Source organism: Cherax quadricarinatus, chromosome 48, assembly GCF_038502225.1.
Source record: "Cherax quadricarinatus isolate ZL_2023a chromosome 48, ASM3850222v1, whole genome shotgun sequence".
Taxonomy (NCBI): domain Eukaryota; kingdom Metazoa; phylum Arthropoda; class Malacostraca; order Decapoda; family Parastacidae; genus Cherax; species Cherax quadricarinatus.
In genome coordinates this window covers 19,494,876-19,519,798 of record NC_091339.1, presented here as the reverse complement: position 1 = coordinate 19,519,798, position 24,923 = coordinate 19,494,876, and the positions used below count along the sequence as shown (strand labels likewise).

General features: G+C 45.8%; 1 protein-coding gene across 1 annotated transcript in view; it reads left to right on the top strand.

Annotated features, from left to right (window-relative positions):
- Positions 1 to 24,923, top strand: part of LOC138854063 (zinc transporter ZIP10-like) — a 210,054-nt gene that overhangs the window by 99,988 nt on the left and 85,143 nt on the right. The window lies entirely within an intron of this gene.

Sequence of the window (24,923 nt, the reverse complement as noted above, 5' to 3'; positions counted from 1 at the left end):
AACATGTTTGCGTACATCCGTATAGGGATACTACTCTAACCTAGAAAAACTACCAATGTTTCTCTGTTATATCCCATCACACAGGATAGGTTAGATACAAGAGATAATGAAACGTCAGCCTGAAATGGTAGACTTCAGTATTGCGAGGCTACCAGAAGCCTTCAATAGCTCCGGCAGTTTCAGATATTTCCTTCCAGCTGAACTGAAGCTTATGTCACTTGGGAAGAAATGGGGGAATTTCTTACAGTGTAATTTAACATCACACACTGACTTATAATTTATAGGAACTTATCATGATTTACAAGGATCTACTATGAGAGTTTTAAAGGTTACCTTCCAGCTGGGCTGGAGTTGTTTTCATTGGTGAGTTACCGTATGTGAGGATGACCTGTGTAACAGGTTACCGTAACATGCTGTAACCTTGGCTGTTATACTAGATATGTAAGACACTTTACTTGTATGTGTTACATGGTGATTTAATTGATGATGAAGTTTATGTTTTAAATTTGTATGACATGATGGTGGTACCTACATGGAGGGTTGCTTGTATGACATGATGGTAGTACCTACATGGAGGGTTGCTTGTATGACATGATGGTAGTACCTACATGGAGGGTTGTTCTTGTCAAATACTGTTCATGTAGACCTAGGTTGGAATCTCCGTCCGCTAATGTTGGCCCGATCCGCTAAACCCGTAGGGCTCACACAGCGCCTGGGGAAAGGGGAGCTAATAAGGTATGGTTCAAGGGGAGTGTATAGTCAGTTGTTGAAATTGAGAGGCCTTGATCAGCCTGTAGACGCTACCATGGTGGTTGGCGAGGATTTCCATTCCCTTACACCTAGTGATGGTGGCCCTAACAGGACCACAGCTGTCGTCAGAGCAGCGTGTTAGGTCTGCCCATGGGACCATTACCTGGCACAAGCAAATAGCCAAGATACCTATTCCTTCACTGATGCTTCTTACCCTCTACCCTCACACACTCCCTCCTTCATTGATGCTTCTTACCCTCCGCCCTCACACACTCCCTCCTTCACTGATGCTTCTTACCCTCCACCCTCACTCTAACTCTTTCACGCTATTAACGCACTGGGAAGAGATCCTCAACCACTCCCTCTGATGAATGACCTACATGGAGGGAGCACAGAGCCTCCACCACTCCCTGTGATGAATGACCTGCATGGAGGGAGCACAGAGCCTCCACCATTCCCTGTGATGAATGACCTACATGGAGGGAGCACAGTGCCTCCACCACTCCCTGTGATGAATAACCTACATGGAGGGAGCACAGTGCCTCCACCACTCCCTGTGATGAATGACCTACATGGAGGGAGCACAGAGCCTCCACCACTCCCTGTGATGAATGACCTACATGGAGGGAGCACAGAGCCTCCACCACTCCCTGTGATGAATGACCTACATGGAGGGAGCACAGAGCCTCCACCACTCCCTGTGATGAATGACCTACATGGAGGGAGCACAGAGCCTCCACCACTCCCTGTGATGAATGACCTACATGGAGGGAGCACAGAGCCTCCACCACTCCCTGTGATGAATGACCTACATGGAGGGAGCACAGAGCCTCCACCACTCCCTGTAATGAATGACCTACATGGAGGGAGCACAGAGCCTCCACCACTCCCTGTGATGAATGACCTACATGGAGGGAGCACAGAGCCTCCACCACTCCCTGTGATGAATGACCTACATGGAGGGAGCACAGAGCCGCCACCACTCCCTGTGATGAATGACCTACATGGAGGGAGCACAGAGCCTCCACCACTCCCTGTGATGAATGACCTACATGGAGGGAGCACAGAGCCTCCACCACTCCCTGTGATGAATGACCTACATGGAGGGAGCACAGAGCCTCCACCACTCCCTGTGATGAATGACCTACATGGAGGGAGCACAGTGCCTCCACCACTCCCTGTGATGAATGACCTACATGGAGGGAGCACAGAGCCTCCACCACTCCCTGTGATGAATGACCTACATGGAGGGAGCACAGTGCCTCCACGACTCCCTGTGATGAATGACCTACATGGAGGGAGCACAGAGCCTCCACCACTCCCTGTGATGAATGACCTACATGGAGGGAGCACAGAGCCTCCACCACTCCCTGTGATGAATGAAGCACTGGGATTCCTTGAGTTCTCTACATAAAGTTAATATAATGAATCAATTAATGTTCTGTATTTTTCAGAGAGAACAAACACACTAGTGTACACAAGCACTCTCGTGCACACACAAGGAATCACAAGCATGTACTGACATGTTGGCAAGCTGGTGTGATTGCCAAATACTTGTCAGTGAGTGCCAACTACCTGTCAGTGAGTGGTACCTACCTGTGAGTGAGTGCCACCTTCTTGTCAGTAAATGCCACCTACCTGTCAGTGAGTGCCACATGACTATCAGTGAGTGCCACCTTCCAGTCAGTGAGTGCCACCTCCCTGTCAGTGAGAGCCACCCACCTGTCTGTGAGTGCCTTCTCCCTGTCAGTGAGTGCGACCTCCGTGTCAGTGAATGCCACCTACCTGTCAGTGAGTGCCACCTTCCTGTCAGTGAGTGTGGCCTACCTGTCAGTGAGTGCCACCTACCTGTCAGTGTCACCTACCTGTCAGTGTGCCACCTACCTGTCAGTGAGTGTCACCTCCCTATCAGTGAGTGTCAACTCCCTGTCAGTGAGTGCCACCTACCTGTCAATGAGTGTCACCTCCCTCTTAGTGAGTGCCATGTACCTATCAGTGAGTGCCACCTACCTGTCAGTGAGTGCCATCTACCTGTCAATGTCACCTACCTGTCAGTGAGTGCCACCTACCTGTCAGTGAGTGTCACCTCCCTCAGTGAGTGCCATCTACCTATCAGTGAGTGCCACCTACCTGTCAGTGAGTGCCAGCTACCTGTCAGTGAATGTCACCTCCCTCTCAGTGAGTGCCATGTGCCTATCAGTGAGTGCCACCTACCTCTCAGTGAGTGCCACCTACCTGTCAGTGAGTGTAACCTACCTGTCAGTGTGTCATCTACCTATCAGTTGCTCATTGTCATCATCATACTTCATGTTCCCTCTACCTCTCTTCCCTCGCTCCCTATGATCCTCCCCAGGCTCCCTCCTTACGACCAACTCTCCTACTTTTCTACGTTCCCTACTTGCCTCTTTATCTTCCATACCGTATACCCCCGCCCCCTTTCGCCCTCCTTACCTGCTTTCCCTCCCGTCCTTCTTTGCAACACCTCCCCATCAACTGTTAACCCCCAAATTCGTCTTTTCCCCCAGCCGTAACCTAACTCCCTACCCTCCTCCCCAAAGACTTGCCACACCTCTTCACCATCTGCTATTAACCTCCAACATCCCTCTCCCTCATCCCTCACCATCTCTCTAACCTTCCCCTCCCCTTCCCTACTGCAGCAATTCTGGCTTTGTCATGGAAATTCCCCGAAGTAAAATGTCGGGAGATTAGCCGTGGTTTACAGTCGCAATAATGTATTCAAAAATGGCTCTCCGGGGCTCCCCAAAATAGTCATACTCACAACTTAGACGGGAAAACTCAATATGGGATAACTTTGTAAATTGGAATATAGTCAGGTGTGAGATATAACCCATGGGAGGCGCGCTCTAATTTGATGCTTTCACCTGTTATTTTGTTTAATTTGAGCTGTTATTTTTTTTAGATTTTGTAAGACTGAGATGGTTGTGGCCTGATAGAATACCTGCCGTGTTGATTCGTCTTTGTTGTGGCGGTCTTACGTGGTATCTGTGTATAGTTAATTTGTGTTTCTTGTGATCTTACGTGATGTCTGTCATTCGCTGATTTGTGTTTCTTGTGGTGATGTCTATCCTCTAGTTAATTTGTGTTTCTTGTGGTGATCTTACGTGATGTCTGTCTCTCGTTGATTTGTGTTTCTTGTGGTGGTCAAACATCATATCTGTCTTACTGATTTGTGTTACTAATAGTGGTCTTTATCATGTTCCAGAATATCTTGCCATTGCATTCCATTGTAAAGAACTTACCTGCGACATTTACCTTTTAAAAACCCACATCATATTATTTTGCCTCTCAGACAGCGTACTGTATGAGCGAGGTGTCAGGTGCTACGTTCATCGGTTGTTTATCTATTTGTAACCCCCATTTTTCATAAACAAAAAAAATCAGCTTGAAAGTAAACAACGAGATGCTTTTAGAAGTTGTATAAATATGACAGAACTTAGCAAAATGTCATTGTTTTGATGTCAAGGTGTCCAATCTCTGTCAGAGATATCACTCCGCGAGCCAGTCGACATAGTACACCAGTCTTTATACTACTAATAAAATATATCTTTGTTTCTACAAGTACATGTACAAGGTATAAAGACCTAGCTGGCATTAGTGACATACTACTATATAGAAACCCCCTTGTTATCACCTCATGTCACAATATATATATACCCTGAGAGGTATATGTCGCTAGTGTATATATGCTGAGAGTAATTTAATTACTGTTTTAGGGATTAAAGTATTCGTGTCTGGTGGCACAACCTTAATGATTCTCGTGCAGTCGAAGGGATTTAACCCTCATCAATCAACCAAACATCAACAGGTGTGTATATATGCAACGAGAGATGTGTATCTCTCAGTGTATATACAGAGAGGGATTAAATTATTCTTGACTGCTGATGAAAAGGTTACGTGCTGCCTTAAATGACCCTCGTGTAGTCGACAGACTTTAAACCCCATTAAAACCAACCAACCAACCTCAAGATTGATAGTAATGGAAAATTACACATGGAAGCGAGAGAGAGAGAGAGATAGAGAGAGTTGCTGATAATATGTTGGGGTGAACTGCAAACTGACACAGCTAAGTGTTTTTTAGCATGTAAAATAAGGAATAATTTAGGAAATAGTAATAATTCACTGTCAGGATATTTAACTTTATTATTAGAGTTAAATTGTATATATGTGTTGTGATGTAAATATTCCAACAGGTGTTTACACTTCGTACAGGTGTTAATTCAGTTGTTCACGGTGGTCCTCGTACAGGTGTTAATTCAGGGTTCACGGTGGTCCTTTTACAGGTGTTAATTCAGTTGTTCACGGTGGTCCTCGTACTGGTGTTAATTCAGGTGTTCACGGTGGTCCTCTTACAGGTGTTAATTCAGGTGTTCACGGTGGTCCTCTTACAGGTGTTAATTCAATTGTTCACGGAGGTCTTCGTACAGGTGTTAATTCAGTTGTTCACGGTGGTCCTTGTACAGGTGTTAATTCAGTTGTTCACGGTGGTCCTCGTACAGGTGTTAATTCAGTTGTTCACGGTGGTCCTCTTACAGGTGTTAATTCAGGTGTTGCCACAGTTGTTTCCCAGTCATTGCCTCACCCGAGCATCCAGGAACCACTGGGACACCCCAGCAGCTAGGTCCCACTGGGACACCCCAGCAGCTAGGTCTCACTGGGACACCCCAGCAGCTAGGTCTCACTGGGACACCCCAGCAGCTAGGTCTCACTGGGACACCCCAGCAGCTAGGTCTCACTGGGACACCCCAGCAGCTAGGTCTCACTGGGACACCCCAGCAGCTAGGTCTCACTGGGACTCCCCAGCAGCTAGGTCCCACTGGGACTCCCCAGCAGCTAGGTCCCACTGGGACTCCCCAGCAGCTAGGTCCCACTGGGACACCCCAGCAGCTAAGTCTCACTGGGACACCCCAGCAGCTAGGTCTCACTGGGACACCCCAGCAGCTAGGTCTCACTGGGACACCCCAGCAGCTAGGTCCCACTGGGACACTTCAGCAGCTAGGTCCCACTGGGACTCCCCAGCAGCTAGGTCCCACTGGGACTCCCCAGCAGCTAGGTCCCACTGGGACTCCCCAGCAGCTAGGTCCCACTGGGACTCCCCAGCAGCTAGGTCCCACTGGGACTCCCCAGCAGTTAGGTCCCACTGGGACTCCCCAGCAGCTAGGTCCCACTGTGACTCCCCAGCAGCTAGGTCCCACTGGGACTCCCCAGCAGCTAGGTTCCACTGGGACTCCCCAGCAGCTAGGTCCCACTGGGACTCCCCAGCAGCTAGGTCCCACTGGGGCTCCCCAGCAGCTAGGTCTCACTGGGACTCCCCAGCAGCTAGGTCCCACTGGGACTCCCCAGCAGCTAGGTCCCACTGGGACTCCCCAGTAGCTAGGTCTCACTGGGACACCCCAGCAGCTAGGTCTCACTGGGACTCCCCAGCAGCTAGATCCCACTGGGACTCCCCAGCAGTTAGGTCTCACTGGGACTCCCCAGCAGCTAGGTCCCACTGGGACTCCCCAGCAGCTAGGTCCCACTGGGACTCCCCAGCAGCTAGGTCCCACTGGGACTCCCCAGCAGCTAGATCCCACTGGGACTCCCCAACAGCAAGAGGACCTAGCCTTAATTTTATCTCGGAATTCATCGGGTCTCCTGCCCTTTTGTTTTCTTGCTGGTCCTGGTAGTGTGGCAGTGTTGGTGGTCGTTGTGTGCTGGTGGTTGTGTGGTGGTAGGTGCGTGGTGATGGGTGTGTGGTGGTGGTGGTTGGTGTGTGGTGGTGGTTGGTGTGTGGTGGTTGTGTGGTGGTGGTTGTTGTGTGCTGGTGGTTGGTGTGTAGTGGTGGTTGTTGTGTGGTGGTGGTTGGTGTGTAGTGGTGGTTGGTGTGTGGTGGAGGTTATTGTGGTGGTGGTGGTTGGTGTGTGGTTGTGGTGGTTGGAGTGTGGTAGTTGGTGTGTGGTGGTTGTGGTTGGTGTGTTGTGGTGGTGGATGGTGTGTGGTTGTGGTTGGTGTGTGGTAGGGGAGGTGGTGATACTACTTCTGCTGGTGCTTGTGGTGATGGTAGTGGCGGTGTGTGACGGTGATATGTAGTGTTGTTGGTAGTGATTCTACTTCTACTTCTGTTTGTGGCGCTGGTGGTGGTGGTGGTTTGTGATGATGTGTGTTGGTGATGCTCCTGCCTTTGCTTGTGGGGTTGTTGGTGGTGGTGGTGGTAGTGGTGACACGGCTTTCTCTCCTCCTTCCCCTCCCCTCCTTAGCCTCCTCCTCTTCCTCTTTCCCCTCCTCCTCCTCCTCCACCTTTTCCTCTTCCCCTCCTCCTCCTCCTCCCCCTCCTCCTCCTCCCCCTTTTCCTCCTCTTCCTCCTTCTGCCCCTCCTCCTCCTCCTTCCCCACGGGTCTCATGGCGCACAACTCAACAGCACCTACGGGGGCAGTCTTGTAGGAGGAGTTTGTAAGAACCCTCAAGATCTTCCTCCTTCTTTTCCCTTCCTCTTTATATTCCTCATTTTCCTCCTCCTCCTTTTCCTCTTGGAATGTCTTCCTGATTCTGATGTCGTGGGCTTGTTGTTCCTTATCACACATGTAATATTTGTGTGTTGTTGTATTGTTGTGTCTGTTGTTGTTGAGTTTGAACATTGATGCGTGTTTCTGGGTGTTTGTGTTGAGAGTTTTAAACATTGATATGTGTTGTGGGAGCTTGCGTTATATGGTTTAAACATATTGTTGGGTGCTTCTGTTAAATGTCTTTAAATATATGTATCCCCTAGTGTTGTTGGGTGTTTGTGTTTAATATGTTGCTTCCCACAGGCAGTTTGTCTGCCCTTCTGTCCATGTCTGTTTGTATGTCGATCTCTTTCTCTCTGCTTCCTTCTCTTCCTCTCCCCTGAGGCACTCGTCACTTGTTCATTTTCTCCTCCTGCTTTCACCCGTCTTGCCGTCTGCTTTCCACCCAACATTATCTCTTGCTCTCTCTCTCTGTAGAAAGCATCCACCATGTTCACATTTCCTCACTTTCTCTTATATTATCTCACTCATATTCTTACTTTTTCTGTTTCCTTCTCACATGTTTAATGTGTTTACGTTTCGCGTTGTTTTTCACACTTAACATTTACGATTCCCTCTCACAACTGACTCTCTTCCGCTGCTGGTGCTGCTGCTTTTCATGATTCTGTAGGTTAGGTGAAGTTTGTCAGGAAACAGGACAAGTGTTTCCAGACGCGGGCCTTAGTCATATGATGACCCGCAGCTGGGGCTTCTGGTCATCTGACCGAGGCTTTCCGCTGGCTTACCGGTCCGCCCCTTTAAAAATTATGGTTATAATTATAACCATTTATTTTATTCTTGACACTATATACTATAATGTGTATATTATAATGCATAATGTTTAGATTTCGGATTATATGATGTTGTTATAGTAGCAAGTGTACTTCTGTTATTACCTTCCAGTGTGACGTTACCAAGGTCGTCTTCTTTAATAACCAATATTAAGCATGTGTGTTTTATGATATGCGTAGGTTTTTCTACAGTATATTAACCCATTGGTGGGTGTTCAGAGAGGGAAGGTTCGTGTTCAGAGAGGGAAGGTTCGTGTTCAGAGAGGGAAGGTTCGTGTTCAGAGAGGGAAGGTTCGTGTTCAGAGAGGGAAGGTTCGTGTTCAGAGAGGGAAGGTTCGTGTTCAGAGAGGGAAGGTTCGTGTTCAGAGAGGGAAGGTTCGTGTTCAGAGAGGGAATGTTCGTGTTCAGAGAGGAAAGGTTCCTGTTCAGAGAAGGAAGGTTCCTGTTCAGAGAAGAAAGGCTCGTGTTCAGAGAGGGAAGGTTCGTGTTCAAAGTGGGATGGCTCGTGTTCAGAGAGGGAAGGTTCGTGTTCAGAGAGGGAAGGCTTGTGTTCAGAGAGGGAAGGTTCGTGTTCAGAGAGGAAAGGTTCGTGTTCAGAGAGGGAAGGTTCGTGTTTAGAGAGGGAAGGCTCGTGTTCAGAGAGGGAAGGTTCGTGTTCAGAGAGGGAAGGTTCGTGTTCAGAGAGGGAAGGCTCGTGTTCAGAGAGGGAAGGTTCGTGTTCAGAGAGGGAATGTTCGTGTTCAGAGAGGGAAGGTTCCTGTTCAGAGAAGGAAGGCTCGTGTTCAGAGAGGGAAGGTTCGTGTTCAAAGTGGGATGGCTCGTGTTCAGAGAGGGAAGGCTCGTGTTCAGAGAGGGAAGGTTCGTGTTCAGAGAGGGAAGGTTCGTGTTCAGAGAGGGAAGGTTCGTGTTCAGAGAGGGAAGGTTCGTGTTCAGAGAGGGAAGGCTCGTGTTCAGAGAGGGAAGGCTCGTGTTCAGAGAGGGAAGGTTCGTGTTCAGAGAGGGAAGGTTCCTGTTCAGAGAGGGAAGGCTCGTGTTCAGAGAGGGAAGGTTCGTGTTCAAAGTGGGATGGCTCGTGTTCAGAGAGGGAAGGCTTGTGTTCAGAGAGGGAAGGTTCGTGTTCAGAGAGGGAAGGTTCGTGTTTAGAGAGGGAAGGCTCGTGTTCAGAGAGGGAAGGTTCGTGTTCAGAGAGGGAAGGTTCGTGTTCAGAGAGGGAAGGCTCGTGTTCAGAGAGGGAAGGTTCGTGTTCAGAGAGGGAATGTTCGTGTTCAGGGAGGAAAGGTTCGTGTTCAGAGAGGGAAGGTTCCTGTTCAGAGAAGGAAGGCTCGTGTTCAGAGAGGGAAGGTTCGTGTTCAAAGTGGGATGGCTCGTGTTCAGAGAGGGAAGGCTCGTGTTCAGAGAGGGAAGGCTCGTGTTCAGAGAGGGAAGGTTCGTGTTCAGAGAGGGAAGGTTCGTGTTCAGAGAGGGAAGGCTCGTGTTCAGAGAGGGAAGGTTCGTGTTCAAAGTGGGAAGGCTCGTGTTCAGAGAGGGAAGGTTCGTGTTTAGAGAGGGAAGGTTCGTGTTCAGAGAGGGAAGGTTCGTGTTCAAAGTGGGATGGCTCGTGTTCAGAGAGGGAAGGCTCGTGTTCAGAGAGGGAAGGTTCGTGTTCAGAGAGGGAAGGTTCGTGTTCAGAGAGGGAAGGTTCGTGTTCAGAGAGGGAAGGCTCGTGTTCAGAGAGGGAAGGCTCGTGTTCAGAGAGGGAAGGTTCGTGTTCAGAGAGGGAAGGTTCCTGTTCAGAGAGGGAAGGCTCGTGTTCAGAGAGGGAAGGTTCGTGTTCAAAGTGGGATGGCTCGTGTTCAGAGAGGGAAGGCTTGTGTTCAGAGAGGGAAGGTTCGTGTTCAGAGAGGGAAGGCTCGTGTTTAGAGAGGGAAGGTTCGTGTTCAGAGAGGGAAGGTTCGTGTTCAGAGAGGGAAGGTTCGTGTTCAGAGAGGGAAGGCTCGTGTTCAGAGAGGGAAGGTTCGTGTTCAGAGAGGGAATGTTCGTGTTCAGGGAGGAAAGGTTCGTGTTCAGAGAGGGAAGGTTCCTGTTCAGAGAAGGAAGGCTCGTGTTCAGAGAGGGAAGGTTCGTGTTCAAAGTGGGATGGCTCGTGTTCAGAGAGGGAAGGCTCGTGTTCAGAGAGGGAAGGCTCGTGTTCAGAGAGGGAAGGTTCGTGTTCAGAGAGGGAAGGCTCGTGTTCAGAGAGGGAAGGTTCGTGTTCAAAGTGGGAAGGCTCGTGTTCAGAGAGGGAAGGTTCGTGTTCAGAGAGGGAAGGTTCGTGTTCAGAGAGGGAAGGTTCGTGTTCAGAGAGGGAAGGCTCGTGTTCAGAGAGGGAAGGCTCGTGTTCACAGAGGGAAGGCTCGTGTTCAGAGAGGGAAGGTTCGTGTTCAGAGAGGGAAGGTTCGTGTTCAGAGAGGGAAGGCTCGTGTTCAGAGAGGGAAGGTTCGTGTTCAAAGTGGGAAGGCTCGTGTTCAGAGAGGGAAGGTTCGTGTTCAGAGAGGTAAGGTTCGTGTTCAGAGAGGGAAGGTTCGTGTTCAGAGAGGGAAGGCTCGTATTCAGAGAGGGAAGGCTCGTGTTCAGAGAGGGAAGGTTCGTGTTCAGAGAGGGAAGGTTCGTGTTCAGAGAGGGAAGGCTCGTGTTCAGAGAGGGAAGGTTCGTGTTCAGAGAGGGAATGTTCGTGTTCAGAGAGGAAAGGTTCGTGTTCAGAGAAGGAAGGCTCGTGTTCAGAGAGGGAAGGTTCGTGTTCAAAGTGGGATGGCTCGTGTTCAGAGAGGGAATGTTCGTGTTCAGAGAGGGAAGGCTCGTGTTCAGAGAGGGAATGTTCGTGTTCAGAGAGGAAAGGTTCGTGTTCAGAGAGGGAAGGTTCCTGTTCAGAGAGGGAAGGCTCGTGTTCAGAGAGGGAAGGCTCGTGTTCAGAGAGGGAATGTTCGTGTTCAGAGAGGAAAGGTTCGTGTTCAGAGAGGGAAGGTTCCTGTTCAGAGAGGGAAGGCTCGTGTTCAGAGAGGGAAGGTTCGTGTTCATTGGCTGCCATGTCCGTTGTTGAACTTAACCCCCTGAGAGAATCGGTAGTCTAACCTACCTCCTGTGTGGACTTTTACTAAGTGAGAATTCCCACCATTTGCTAGAATAAACCTCTGAGTTCATTTTGTATCTGCATACTGTCTTGTTGATCGAGTTCTATTGGTAATCCCCCTTATGTGGATGGTGTTTGAAAGTCTTGATCCCCTTACAATTGAGTTATCTCTTACTGTACTCATGGCGCAACTACCTTCTATTGGGGGTATTCTACACCGTCTGCCGAATCTCTTGATTTATTTAAGGAGTGATTTGTGTGCAGATTCAGGACCACTCTCTTTACGATTGTCAATGTGAAAATTATGAGGTAACATTTTCGCCTGCATTCCAGGGAGTACAGTATGGTCGACGGTATTCAAATGTTTCCATTAATTTAGGTACGTGACTGAATGTATACGAGCATTGAAAGTTTTCAGTACATTCTCTAGATTTGCAGATTCGCCCTCCTTAAAAGGAGCTGTTAGTATACAGCAGTATCCCAGCAGTGGTAGTGCTGGTGGTATATGTGCTACTACTGATAGTGCTACTATTGGTGTTTATAGTGTAGGTGTTGGTGGTTGTGGCGCTGCTGGGCGTATATTGAAAGTTTCTGCTGATACTCATAGTGGTGGTGGTGATCCATTTGTTTATAGGTACAGTAGTGGAGCTTCGGTGTTGATTGTGTGGTGGGGCGGGGTGATTGTGGGGTGGCACTCTTAGTGCTTGTGGGGCGGGGTGATTGTGGGGTGGCACTCTTAGTGCTTGTGGGGCGGGGTGATTGTGGGGTGGCACTCTTAGTGCTTGTGGGGTGGGGCGGGGTGATTGTGGGGTGGCACTCTTAGTGCTTGTGGGGTGGCACTCTTAGTGCTTGTGGGGTGGGTTGGTGGTGGCGGGGGTTGAGTGTTTTTGTGGGGTTGTGGTGGTACTTGATTGTCTTGGTGTGGTGATGGTGGTGGTACTTGATTGTCTTGGTGTGGTGGTACTTGATTGTCTTGGTGTGGTGATGGTGGTGGTACTTGATTGTCTTGGTGTGGTGATGGTGGTGGTACTTGATTGTCTTGGTGTGGTGATGGTGGTGGTACTTGATTGTCTTGGTGTGGTGATGGTGGTGGTACTTGATTGTCTTGGTGTGGTGATGGTGGTGGTACTTGATTGTCTTGGTGTGGTGGTGGTGGTGGTGCGGGTGATTGTCTTGGTGTGGTGATGGTGGTGGTGCGGGTGATTGTCTTGGTGTGGTGATGGTGGTGGTGCGGGTGATTGTCTTGGTGTGGTGATGGTGGTGGTGTGGGTGATTGTCTTGGTGTGGTGATGGTGGTGGTGCGGGTGATTGTCTTGGTGTGGTGATGGTGGTGGTGCGGGTGATTGTCTTGGTGTGGTGATGGTGGTGGTGCGGGTGATTGTCTTGGTGTGGTGATGGTGGTGGTGCGGGTGATGCTTTTCCTCGTAACTCTTAAGAGTTAAATAAGTCGTTTTCTTTTATATATAAACTGTCATAATTATGCTTGCTTTTATTTTTGCTTTCTTTTGTTTTCTTATTTTCATAATTTTTCTTAAGCCTATGTTTTATTTTATCTTATCCCTAATGTATGTGTATTTTACTCACACACACACACACACACACACACACACACACACACACACACTGTCAGGTTTACATACATACTAGGGGAGACCTGTGCTGTGCCCGGTCCTTCCATACCTTGCACCTTTAACCCAGTCTTTCCACCCCCTCATCCCTTCTCTCTCTCTCTCTCTCTCTCTCTCTCTCTCTCTCTCTCTCTCTCTCTCTCTCTCTCTCTCTCTCTCTCAGTATATTGCATTTTCCTCTATGTTGTAATTGGCTGAGTGTTTGTTAGTTAGTTATGGGTCGATCTCCTTGACTCCCTAACTCCCACTTGTGCTACTCCAACCTCCCAGCCCCCACAGTTATTGTAAGTCCCTTTATAGCACCTAGTGGGTCAGCGCCCTCCCACCCTCCCTTTCCCTGGAAGCTTTCCTTACTCTAGGCAGCTGTTGGAGGTGGGGGTGTTGGAGATTGCGACTGGTGGGAATTATTGGAGTTGAGGGTTTGTGTTGGTAGTGAGGATTGATGTTACTCACTCTTTGTCTGTTTGTCACGTGTTTATTTGCATAGGGGTGGTGAGGGGGTGCATGTGGTGATTCTCGTGGCGATAGTTGTAGTGGCTGCGGTTATGATGTGGAAACTGCATGCATATCCACAGTTCTACAATTGATAATTCTTGTGTGATACTGCTGCAGGTGTGGCTCGTCACTAGCGTGGAGTCCACCCGTCTCCTTACAGCTGCCTAGCTACCAATTGCTTTTGTAAACTTCAGGACATTTATTAAGGATGGAAGAGGACACTTGTGTTCAGTTCAGGACATTTAATAACTGTGCTGATCTGTATACAGGTGTCCTCGTCTTTTAATATCGTTAACACACAATAAAGATTTAATGTGGCGTGATGGGTTACTGACCCGTCATACTGCAGGTCAAGCAGCGTTGACAAACACACCCAACCATACTGCAGGTCAAGCAGCGTTGACAAACACACCCAACCATACTGCAGGTCAAGCAGCGTTGACAAACACACCCAACCATACTGCAGGTCAAGCAGCGTTGACAAACACACCCAACTATACTGTAGGTCAAGCAGCGTTGACAAACATACCCAACCATACTGGAGGTCAAGCAGCGTTGACAAACACACCCATCCATACTGCAGGTCAAGCAGCGTTGACAAACACACCCAACCATACTGCAGGTCAAGCAGCGTTGACATACACACCCAACCATACTGCAGGTCAAGCAGCGTTAAAAAACACACCCAACCATATTTCAGGTCAAGCAGCGTTGACAAACACACTCAACCATACTGCAGGTCAAGCAGCGTTGACAAACACACCCAACCATACTGCAGGTCAAGCAGCGTTGACAAACACACCCAACCATACTGGAGGTCAAGCAGCGTTGACAAACACACCCAACCATACTGCAGGTCAAGCAGCGTTGACAAACACACCCAACCATACTGCAGGTCAAGCAGCGTTGACAAACACACCCAACCATACTGGAAGTCAAGCAGCGTTGACAAACACACCCAACCATACTGCAGGTCAAGCAGCGTTGACAAACACACCCAACCATACTGCAGGTCAAGCAGCGTTGACAAACACACTCAACCATACTGGAGGTCAAGCAGCGTTGACAAACACACCCAACCATACTGCAGGTCAAGCAGCGTTGACAAACACACCCAACCATACTGGAGGTCAAGCAGCATTGACAAACACACCCAACCATACTGGAGGTCAAGCAGCGTTGACAAACACACCCAACCATACTGCAGGTCAAGCAGCGTTGACAAACACACCCAACCATACTGGAGGTCAAGCAGCGTTGACAAACACACCCAACCATACTGCAGGTCAAGCAGCGTTGACAAACACACCCAACCATACTGGAGGTCAAGCAGCGTTGACAAACACACCCAACCATACTGCAGGTCAAGCAGCGTTGACAAACACACCCAACCATACTGCAGGTCAAGCAGCGTTGAGAAACACACCCAACCATACTGCAGGTCAAGCAGCGTTGACAAACACACCCACCCATACTGGAAGTCAAGCAGCGTTGACAAACACACCCAACCATACTGGAGGTCAAGCAGCGTTGACAAACACACCCAACCATACTGCAGGTCAAGCAGCGTTGACAAACACACCCAACCATACTGGAGGTCAAGCAGCGTTGACAAACACACCCAACCATACTGCAGGTCAAGCAGCGTTGACAAACACACCCAACCATACTGGAGGTCAAGCAGCGTTGACAAACACACCCAACCATACTGGAGGTCAAGCAGCGTTGACAAACACACCCAACCATACTGGAAGTCAAGCAGCGTTGACAAACACACCCAACCATACTGCAGGTCAAGCAGCGTTGACAAACACACCCAACCATACTGGAAGTCAAGCAGCGTTGACAAACACACCCAACCATACTGGAAGTCAAGCAGCGTTGACAAACACACCCAACCATACTGGAGGTCAAGCAGCGTTGACAAACACACCCAACCATACTGCAGGTCAAGCAGCGTTGACAAACACACCCAACCATACTGGAGGTCAAGCAGCGTTGACAAACACACCCAACCATACTGCAGGTCAAGCAGCGTTGACAAACACACCCAACCATACTGCAGGTCAAGCAGCATTGACAAACACACCCAACCATACTGCAGGTCAAGCAGCGTTGACAAACACACCCAACCATACTGGAGGTCAAGCAGCGTTGACAAACACACCCAACCATACTGCAGGTCAAGCAGCGTTGACAAACACACCCAACCATACTGGAGGTCAAGCAGCGTTGACAAACACACCCAACCATACTGCAGGTCAAGCAGCGTTGACAAACACACCCAACCATACTGGAAGTCAAGCAGCGTTGACAAACACACTCAGCCTCTTTTGTGATGTTCTCACTCATGTAAGCCTGTACGATGATGGGTGTTTGTAGTGTTGTTGGGCGTACTAACCGGCAAAGTGGTGAGCCAAATCTAGCTTTCCTCAGATTTCTCAAGAATTTAAAATTACCGCAAAGATTTCTTCCGTGAGTCGGAAAAACTGGGAACCAACAGAATCCGTCACTGTCTGTGATGTGAAACGAAATTCCTGTTGAAACTTGCTCAACGTTGTAGTTGGTGCCTATGATAACATTCTGAAGTCTAGAGTATGTGGCTGGTTGGATAATCTCCGTATTGAAAGTACTAGCTACTTCCCTGTGTTTCACTCTCCCGACAACTCTCCAAAAAGTTAACTAGTTAACAGATGATTAGCTATTCCAGATATACATCGTGCAGAATAGGTAAAACTTGCGAGTTTGGCTTAAATAGGAACCCTCTTCTTGCCATATAAGGCAAGCTAAAATTTGTGTTTACAGTAATTTCGCAAAAATCATTCTGAACCTAACGAAAAAATATATTTCATTGTCTCTATTTATTATTAAATTATTGAAAACTTATCTAAAATATATTTAGTTGGATTAGGCTAAATTAAATTGCGCTTGTTATAATAAGGTTAGGTAAGTTTTCTAAGGTTCTTTTGGTACAAAATTATTAATTTTTACATTAAAATAAATAAAAATATATTTTTAAACGTATAAGAGAAATTTTTAGAAAGGACTTAATTTTTAATGAGTTCTTGGTAATTTACCAGTTTTACCTATTTGGCACGACATAAAAAAATATTGGTTGGAATTTTGCTGATTGTATTCACAGTAGTTTATATTAATGTAGATTCTATTTAGAATGCTACGTCTGAATGCAAACCATGCTCGTAAATGAAACTAAAATGTTGCGTGTTGGGGTAGAAGTGTTTGTGAGGGCACTGTTGGTTATGCTGGTGGCATTGGTAGTAGTACTGTTGGTGGATGGTATTGGTTGTGTTGGTGGGTACTGGTGGTATTGGTAGTGGTGCTGTTGGTGGATGGTATTGGTTGTGTTGGTGGGTACTGGTGGTATTGGTAGTGGTGCTGTTGGTGGATGGTATTGGTTGTGTTGGTGGGTACTGGTGGTATTGGTAGTGGTGCTGTTGGTGGATGGTATTGGTTGTGTTGGTGGGTACTGGTGGTATTGGTAGTGGTGCTGTTGGTGGATGGTATTGGTTGTGTTGGTGGGTACTGGTAGTAGTGATAGTAGTGCTTCTGGTGAGTGGTGCAATGTACTCGTATTATTGGTGGTTTTATGTACTCGTACTTTATTGGTGGTAAAAATGAGAACTTCTGCAGGTACCGTAGCTGAATCACAGCAATTCTCTCTCCCTCCTGCTAGAAACTAACCTTTCTCAGATACATTTACGCTCCTTCGTTTCTGCTAGCATTACTACCATCAGGTACTGCTGTCTCTGCTACTACTGGGGCTATTCCTGCTACTGTTGGTGCTTCCTTCCTTCCTGCTTGCAGGTTTGCATCTAGATTTGTTGCTGCCTCTGCTGATACATTTGTGTGTTGATGCTCTTGCTGGCTCTCCTTCAGGTGTTCTTCATATAGCTGATTTTGGCCTCATGTACTGATAGATATGGTGCTTCTGCTGGGCCAGTTATTTTTGTCTGCTTTAAAGATTTCCCTGCTTACGATGTCCTTGTGCTGCAGTTGCTTTTCTTGTTTTTACTACTTTTCCTGCTGCGGGTGTTCCCGCTGCTCCTGCTGATACCATTGGTGCCGCTGCTTCTCCTGCTGTTTTGCTGCTTCTGCTGTTCTTCCTGGTGATGCTCCTGCTAATACTGCTGCTGCAACTGTCGTTGTCGCGTCTGCTGTTGTTAGTGCTGCTGCTGTTCTTGCTACTTCTACGCCTGAGGGTGGTGGTGGCGTGTAGAGCCCCTGCGGGTGTCGTCAGCTGGTATGAGTGGGTAAGCGGACGGGGAGTGGAGTAGACACGAGAGACGCCCAACAGACACTCTTAATTTACCTGTCTTGCTCCTGAGACGGATGAACTACGAGCAGCAGCAGCAGCAGCAGTAGTGGGCGCAGCCACACATACCAGCAGAAGCAGTAGTGTTCATACCCACACACAACAGCAGCAGCAGCAGGAAGAGCAACATTCATAGCCACACACAACAACAATAGCAGGAAGAGCAACATTCATAGCCACACACAACAACAAAAACAGCAGGAAGCGCAACATTCACAGCCACACAGTATCACCCGTCTGTCCTTCTGCCACGCCCCTCTCTTCCTCGTTGTTAGTGATGGTGGTGGTTGTAATGGGGGTTGTGTGTAATGATGGTGGATATGGTAGTGATGGTGGTAGTTATGGAAGTAATGCTCCTGCATTTTACACTGCTTCTGCTATTATTTACCTGCTGTTGTTTGTGCGGGTAATTCTGCTTCTGCATTTTATACTGTATTGCTGCTAGTGTTGTTGTTATTGTTGTTGTTGTTGTTACTGCTACTGCTGCTGCTGCTGCTGCTGCTGCTGCTGCTGCTGCTGCTGCTGCTGCTGCTGCTGCTGCTGCTGCTTCAGCTGCTGCTGCTGCTTCAGCGCGACTTCTACAGTAACTTCTGGTGTTGTATTTATCTTTCATTTACCAGTCATTATGTAACATTTACATGACATTTAGGGAGTGTTGGAGTGAATGTGAAGGCTGCTGCTTGAACCTTCGTAGTGGCTACTTATAACGTCTTCAACCTACCTCAAACTCTAACATGCACTTTTTCAGCCTTTTTCATGTATCAGTTACATGAAATTTTTTTTTAATATTTATAAGGCAAACGCCGAGCATTAAAAGAATATTTACTTTTAGTCATATAAACTTAATATTTTATCGGCTTCGCTAGATTCTGTATATATATATATATATATATATATATATATATATATATATATATATATATATATATATATATATATATATATATATATATATATATATATATATACACTAAAGGGCTACTGTGAAAAGATAGTGAACTTCCAAGCGCTTTCGTGATTTTTCACATTATCAAGAAACTATAAATAATAGAACAGCAGAAGGAATATAAGCCCGAGATTACATCTCACGGTCAACATACGACACCTCACTCGCCCCTTTATGATGGTGCGGGTGAGCTGGTCAAGGACCTGGACGACGTATCTTATATTCTTCCCAAACTTTATAATTCTAACTTGTCAGACACAGCTTAAATTCTTCCCAAATTTTATTAATTATAAATGAATCTAATTTGTATAATCATATTAATTTCATAACTATTTTTTTATGAAACTTGATTCAGTTATATTTCTCCCAGCACTGGACCTGCTTGATACAACTTTCTCGGCCTTTTGAAAACCAATTGGATGGTTAAAATCTCTCAATGAATGAACAGATCATTAGAGTCTTGTCCATTTATATATTATAAATAAATTATTAAATGCTGACGAGAAATGTAGTGTTATATCGTCAAATGAAAATTGGGTTGGTGAGAACGTAGACTTTCTCAACTTTGTAACATTCTATCACCACTTTATTTGTCAGCACCGTGAAGATCTTCCAGCAAGCGTAAGTCAGTGGTGGGTGCTGCCGTGGCAAGTCTTTAGTGACAATGGCTACCCCACCTTCACGTGCTATCAGACAAACGTTCGTGCAGCACCTTTACTGTGGTGCCAGCACCACTGTATGCTTCATCATTAAGACCCGAGTGAGAGCTTGTCACTGACGCATTAACTAGTAATATCAATGGAGAGTCATAAGTGTGGCAAGGGGTCACACATTTGCTGCAGGGGCGACAGTGAGGGCCACACAACTGCTGCAGGAGTGACGATGAGGGGGCTACACATATGTAAGAGGTGTAGTATTGGAAGATCACACTCTTACTGCGGGTGAAGTGAGTTTCAGACACCTGTATCAGATGTGGCAGGTGCCACACCTGCCTCCTCCCCGTGGAGGAGGCAGGTGTGGCCCCCGCACTCCCACATGTAAATATAAAACCATGGGAGTGGAGCGACAAGAATCTGCTGAGCTGGGAGCCTTGAATTAGTGATAGAACAGGCGAGGCCTCTCTCCCTGCCTTCCTTCCTTCCTTCACCTGGCCACCCCTGCTTTCACCTGGCCACTCCTGGCTTCACCTGCTATCCCTGCCTTCACCTGGCTACTCCTGCCTTCACCTGGCCACCCCTGCCTTCACCTGGCTACTCCTGCCTTCACCTTGTCACCCCTGCCTTCACCTGGCCACTGCTGCCTTCACCTGGCCACTCTTGCCTTCACCTGGCAACCCCTGCCTTCACCTGGTCACCAAATGGCACCTTCCCCCCTCACCTGCTCACCACCTGGTGTGTAAGGTACCCCTGACTCTCGTTCTGTATGTACTGACAAATACACTTTTCTGAGAAATACACGCATACCTCTCTGTGTGTATACACCGAGTTACACGCACCTCTATTTATGCATTTAAAAGAGAGATATACCCGTCTCAGTATATATTTATTGAGACATAAGCTACTGGAGTATATCTACTGAGACATAAGCTACTGGAGTATATCTACTGAGACATACTTCTCCTGGAGTATATTTACTTAGACATACACCTTTGGAGTATATTTACTTAGACATACACCTTCTGTAGTATATTTACTTAGACATACACCTTTTGGAGCATATTTACTTAGTCATACACCTCCCCATGTATATTTACTGATACACCTCGCGATATATATTTATTGAGATACACCTTTCGTTTTATATACACAGACATCTTGGTATGTATATGCTTGGGTACACACATCATTCAGTGTGTATTTACTGAGAGATATACACCTCTCGATATACATATACACCTCTCAGTGTATAAGTACTGAAATACGCACCTTGATGTACGAACACTGAAAGAGACCCCTCGTGGTATACATACCAAATATACTATGCCATTACCTGGAAAACAAAACAGAGGTATATTCATACACTAGTGTCCCATATGATAGTGTAGTAGTGGTAGTGGCAGTAGTGGTAGTTACTAGTTGTCAGAGGTACTTGTCGATAGACACTTAGCCTGTTTTGTGTGTGTGTGTGATATGTTTGAATGTGTGTGTGCGGGCTCCTAGCCCCACCTAACCGACTGTGACCGGGTTCGCTGGACTGTCATACTTATTCTTTAAGTTGTGTATGACACTAGTGTGTGTTCTTAAGTGTGTGGGCGTCTTAAGGTGAGCGAAGATTAAGTTAGGTCAGCGTGAGTCTCCAGGGTCCAGAGTAACTCCTTCCCTGGCTCCTCTGGCTCTGCACCATAGATCCCTGGCTTCCTGCACCATAGTGATCCCTGGCTCTCTGCACCATAGTGATCCCTGGCTCCCTACACCATAGTGATCCCTGGTTCTCTGGACCAGCGAGAGAGAGGGAGGGAGAGAGAGACAAGTTAAATTTAACACGAAATTCAAATTTAGAGGTGTCTAGATGGTCTCTCACGCTTCCTGGCGGCCACGGCCCCCGTCTCCCCATCCCTGCCCACAGCTCCACCTTCTGCTTCCTCGTTAGAACTCCTTGCTGAGTACACTCTTTCATGTAATTACTCAACAAGTTGAATTGTCCTGCGTTAAGTGACGTTCCTACTAAACGCTGTTAGCGGGGTGTCTTGACACGTGCATCGTCACTAAGTTTCAAGCCATAGCCAGGAGAGATTGGGATAAGTTCGTAGGTTGCCACGTTTTCTTTGGGTTTAAGTTATGATAGTTCCAACAGCGTAGCTTCTGATCCCACTTGTCACTTAACGTTTCTCTTTCACCCACTAATACACAACACCTTTTTTTTCATTTTTGAATTTTAATGGATTTTTTATATTTGATTTATTTTTTGTGATATATTACCATGTAAAGGAGAATCAGAGACCAACTTATTATTGTATGATTCCCGCCAGTGGTAATATTTCTATTGGAGAGTAAAATGTAAAATTATAACTACTACCTGAGGAGAACTAAACCCATAAGGTTTATACAGCGCTTGGAGGAATGGGAAGCATTCAGTACATTACAACTTTATTTCTTTCCTGCTGTGGCATGCAAAGAGTATGTTACAATTTAGTTGGCATATGTTACACTCCCATATAGGCTGCCTCCCAACCACCGAACCGGGTGCTAAGGGTTTAACCATCAATAGGGTACTCGTCGTTATATCAGTACCTTGGTATATTGACCAATCACATGCAAGCCCGCCAAAGCTGAAGCAACGTGGTTCACTAGCGGTAAGCATTGACAGACTTGTCTACCTGCTGGCTGAGTACGGTGCACTCTCTCTGGCTTCTGCTTTGCCGTTTGTCACCGTGGTGTGCACTTATTATTCTATCTATTCATAGTGTACATATCTGTATATAGTGGGTGAAGGCAGAGTATACATCATAATCTACTGCTGGGTTTGTGTGGTTCACTTCCCATTACGACCAGGTCTCACAGGCCATTCTTTACCTGTGTTCGTAATACCTGCTGTATACTCGTAATAAAATTCTTTTAAGCACACAGGAAAGCCACTAGCATGCGGTGCATTTCGGTTTGATCCAAGGAAAGGGAACTCAAGTCCAGTTCCTTGGATCACAAGCCCGCTCATCATATTCAAGAATCCTCCCCTGAGGGGCCCAGGAAGGTGTATATCTGTGTTTATACGTTGAGTTTAAGCCCTGCTTTAGGGATTAAAGTAATCCCTACTTAAGGAATTAAAGTAATCCCTGCTTTAGGGATTAAAGTAATCCTTGCTTTAGGGAATAAAGTAATCCCTGCTTTAGGGATTAAAGTAATCAATACTTAAGGAATTAAAGTAATCCTTGCTTTAGGGATTAAAGTAATCCTTGCTTTAGGGATTAAAGTAATCCTTGCTTTAGGGATTAAAGTAATCCCTGCTTGAGGGATTACAGTAATCCCTGCTTTAGGGATTAAAGTAATCCCTGTTTAAAGGATTAAAGTAATCCCTGCTTAAAGGATTAAAGTAATCCCTGCTTAGGGGCTTAAAGTTATCCCTGCTTTAGGAATTAAAGTAATCTTGTCTGGTGGTGAGAAGGTTACCGTGCAGTCTTAGTCATTTGGTGTAGTCGATAGGCTTTAAACCCCACCATTAAGCAGTCAAGATTTTTTTTTAAATCCTGCCGATGTAAAAAAAAAAAACATTTTGGATATAAAATATTTCGTCTGATATCTGGAAGTGTTTGGCTCGGGTTTATACTCCTCGAGGGAGGTGCCTTGATGCAGTTCAGGGGCTCTTGATCCTGCTCAACAGCTGCTCTATGACCCCTTTGGATTTAGCGCTTCTACTGATTAAAATAAAATAAAAATAGGATTATAATTTAAAAAAAAAGGTAGATTTTTTCGAATTACACAATGATAGATACACACTAAGTGGTAAGTATCTGTATGATATATACACTGAGAGGTATGTATCTGTATGATATATACACTGAGAGGTATGTATCTGTATGATATATACACTGAGAGGTATGTATCTGTATGATATATACACTGAAAGGTATGTATCTGTATGATATATGCACTGAGAGGTATGTATCTGTATGATATATACACTGAGAGGTATGTATCTGTATGATATATACACTGAGAGGTAAGTATCTGTATGATATATACACTGAGAGGTATGTATCTGTATGATATATACACTGAGAGGTAAGTATCTGTATGATATATACACTGAGAGGTATGTATCTGTATGATATATACACTGAGAGGTATGTATCTGTATGATATATACACTGAGAGGTATGTATCTGTATGATATATACACTGAGAGGTATGTATCTGTATGATATATACACTGAGAGGTATGTATCTGTATGATATATACACTGAGAGGTATGTATCTGTATGATATATACACTGAGAGGTAAGTATCTGTATGATATATACACTGAGAGGTATGTATCTGTATGATATATACACTGAGAGGTAAGTATCTGTATGATATATACACTGAGAGGTATGTATCTGTATGATATATACACTGAGAGGTATGTATCTGTATGATATATACACTGAGAGGTATGTATCTGTATGATATATACACTGAGAGGTATGTATCTGTATGATATATACACTGAGAGGTAAGTATCTGTATGATATATACACTGAGAGGTATGTATCTGTATGATATATACACTGAGAGGTAAGTATCTGTATGATATATACACTGAGAGGTATGTATCTGTATGATATATACACTGAGAGGTATGTATCTGTATGATATATACACTGAGAGGTATGTATCTGTATGATATATACACTGAGGGGTATGTATCTGTATGATATATACACTGAGAGGTATGTATCTGTATGATATATACACTGAGAGGTATGTATCTGTATGATATATACACTGAGAGGTATGTATCTGTATGATATATACACTGAGAGGTATGTATCTGTATGATATATACACTGAGAGGTATGTATCTGTATGATATATACACTGAGAGGTATGTATCTGTATGATATATACACTGAGAGGTATGTATCTGTATGATATATACACTGAGAGGTATGTATCTGTATGATATATACACTGAGAGGTATGTATCTGTATGATATATACACTGAGAGGTATGTATCTGTATGATATATACACTGAGAGGTATGTATCTGTATGATATATACACTGAAAGGTATGTATCTGTATGATATATACACTGAGAGGTATCTATGATATATACACTGAGAGGTAAGTATCTGTATGATATATACACTGAAAGGTATGTATCTGTATGATATATACACTGAGAGGTATGTATCTGATATATACACTGAGAGGTATGTATCTGTATGATATATACACTGAGAGGTAAGTATCTGTATGATATATACACTGAAAGGTAAGTATCTGTGTGATATATACACAGAGGTATGTATCTGTATGATATATACACTGAGAGGTATGTATCTGTATGATATATACACTGAGAGGTATGTATCTGATATATACACTGAGAGGTATGTATCTGTATGATATATACACTGAGAGGTATGTATCTGATATATACACTGAGAGGTATGTATCTGTATGATATATACACTGAGAGGTATGTATTTGTGCGTATGATATATACACTGAAATGTATTTATCTGTGTATGATACGTACGCTGGATGCTATCTCTGTGTATGATATATACACTGAAAGGTGAACATTAAAATGGTATAAAAAACCGACAGATTGTTAGGTAAGACACATATGCAACAGTTAGGTATCTTTATTTCGAAACGTTTCGCCTACACAGTAGGCTTCTTCAGTCGAGTACAGAAAAGTTGATAGAAGC